Source organism: Salmo salar, chromosome ssa12 (genome assembly GCF_905237065.1).
Source record: "Salmo salar chromosome ssa12, Ssal_v3.1, whole genome shotgun sequence".
Classification (NCBI taxonomy): domain Eukaryota; kingdom Metazoa; phylum Chordata; class Actinopteri; order Salmoniformes; family Salmonidae; genus Salmo; species Salmo salar.
This window is the reverse complement of record NC_059453.1, coordinates 5,222,294-5,225,172: the sequence shown is the minus strand read 5'-3', so window position 1 is coordinate 5,225,172 and position 2,879 is coordinate 5,222,294.

Sequence of the window (2,879 nt, the reverse complement as noted above, 5' to 3'; positions counted from 1 at the left end):
GTCGGAAAAGCACCTGTGTGATGCTAGCTAGAATAATGATGAGCCACAATGGAATTTGCGGTTCGACTTCAAAATAAGAGACCCATACTAAAACTGATGCAAACGGATAAAAATAGTGTAATAATGCCATATTTGGAAAAGATAATGCTAAACAGGGTAAGAATGTTGTTATATGAATTAAACAAAAGACAATAAGTAGTTAATTTGACACAAAAAATTGTTGAAGTCGCACTGTGGCTGTATTATAATTGCTTTGGGACATACTTCTATTGCACTGTACAGCGTTCCTCTGGATCTTGGGTCCATGAAATGTGAAGAGTTTACACAAGTATTAGCATCGTAGCTCTTATTGCAGGACTTTAACTGTGGGAAATCACCTCACAATTCCATAAGTTTATTTAAAAGATAATAACATTTACCTTTATTTAACTAGGCATGTCAGTTAAGAACAAATTCTTATTTACAATTACAGCCTACACCAGCCAAACCCAGACGATTCTGGGCTAATTGTGCGCCGCCCTATGATGACCAGATGTGATACAGCCTGCATTCGAACCAGGGCCTGTAGTGACACCTCTTGCATAGAGATGCAGTGCCTTAACCCGCTGCGCCACTCGGGAGCCCTGTACATTGCAATATGAATGTTCAATAGGCACTATAGGCTGAATTGTGAGGTGATTTCCCACAGTTAAAGTGCCGCAATAAGAGCTGCGATTGTAATATTTGTGTAAGCGCTTTAGAATTGTAATCTGTGGGTGTCAATGACTAGGTTGGTACCCCATGTCATGAACCCAAGATCCATAAGGCTGGTACCCCATGTCATGAACCCAAGATCCATAAGGCTGGTACCCCATGTCATGAACCCCAGATCCATAAGGCTGGTACCCCATGTCATGAACCCAAGATCCATAAGGTTGTACCCCATGTCATGAACCCCAGATCCATAAGGATGTACATTGAAGGTATGTTGCAGTCCTGAAGACTAACATACACAGCGCAATTTCAACAGATTTTTTTGGGGGCATCAAATTATCAAATGATTGTCTTTTTTAAAATTTATATAACAATATTCTAACCATGTTTCGAAATATCTCGTCCAATTGTAGCATGATTCCATTTGTATCCGTTTGCATCAGTTTCAATGGGTAACTTTTATATTGAAAACCGAACCACCGATTCTAGTATTGTTGCTCAGGCAAATGTTGTTCATGACACACTGCAATAAAGAGATAGGAGGGAGACTGTGTGAGAGGTGAAAGCGAAGCAGGGAGATTGATTTTCCCTTTTGTATTTTAACTATTTGCACTTCATTACAACAACGTGTAGACATAATATGACATTTGAAATGTTTGTATTGTTGATTTCACTTGTGTTAATTATCTATTTCACTTGCTTTGGCAATGTAAAAATATGTTTCCCATGCCAATAAAGCCCCTTAAATTGAATTTAAATTGGTGAATGATCGACAAGAGAGAGCAGGAGCACATTCATTATGGAAACCATGTAACGTTTAAGAACTAAATGGAAGCAAACGGAGCAAAATTTGAGTTAATATTGGATAAATACAGGTAGGTCCCTCCACGTTTCGTTCAGTTTGCTTCCGTTTATTAAATGTTTTGCAACTAGGCCCCTGGCAGAGAGATGAGATAACTTTGATTACAAGAGAGTTATGAGGTCATTTCTTTATTGCCTGAAGATGGAAGCCATGTGGAAAAGTGTTCATATGGATATTTACTTTGGTCGAAAGGACGGTTAAAATCAAAAACACAATAACAAGCCAACTCACTTCCTCGTTACATTACGAGACTCACTGCAGCGAATGCACTCTTTCTTTCTCAATCTCGTGCGCGCACACACACATTAACTCCACCTGACCCTCACAGCCACTCAGCTGTAATCGTCAGTCCTGGTGCCGTACCAACAGTAACAACACAGCATTTTCCATAACACAACAGTAAATCACAGATAGAACAACGAGCCAGATGTTTCACCGGATGGTGTGGTCAGTAGTTGCGGTCAGTGGTTGCGGTCAATAGTTGTGTGGTCGGTGGTTGTGTGATCAGTAGTTGTGTGGTCAGTAGTTGTGTGGTCAGTAGTTGAGGTCAGTAGTTGTGATCAGTAGTTGTGTGATCAGTAGTTGTGTGGACAGTAGTTGTGTGGTCAGTAGTTGAGGTCAGTAGTTGTGATCAGTAGTTGTGTGATCAGTAGTTGTGTGATTGTGGTCAGTGGTTGTGTGATCAGTAGTTGTGATCAGTAGTTGTGTGGACAGTAGTTGTGTGATTGTGGTCAGTGGTTGTGTGATCAGTAGTTGTGTGGTCAGTAGTTGTGCGGTCAGTAGTTGCGGTCAGTAGTTGCGGTCAGTGGTTGTCGTCGGTGGTTGCGGTCGGTAGTTGTGTGGACAGTAGTTGTGGTTTGTAGTTGTGTGGTCAGTAGTTGTGGTCAGTAGTTGTGTGGTCAGTAGGTGGGGTCAGTAGTTGTGTGGTCGGTAGTTGTGGTCAGTAGTTGTGTGGTCAGTAGGTGGGGTCAGTAGTTGTGTGGTCGGTAGTTGCTTCACTAGTTGTGATCAGTAGTTGTGTGATTGGTTGTTGTGTGGTTAGCAGTTGCAGTCAGTAGTTGTGTGGTTGTGTTCAGTAGTTGTGTGGTCAGTAGTTGTGTGGTCAGTAGTTGTGTGGTTGTGTTCAGTAATTGTGTGGTTGTGTTCAGTAGTTGTGCGGTTGTGTTCAGTAGTTGTGTGGTTGTGGTCAGTAGTTGTGTGGTCAGTAGTTGTGTGGTTGTGTTACAGGTTCTTCTTACATCCTGGATGTGATGATCAGTTGTTACTTCAGTGTTGACATGGACACCTTCAACCACACCAACAGCCCTTTCTCCTCCATATCGCT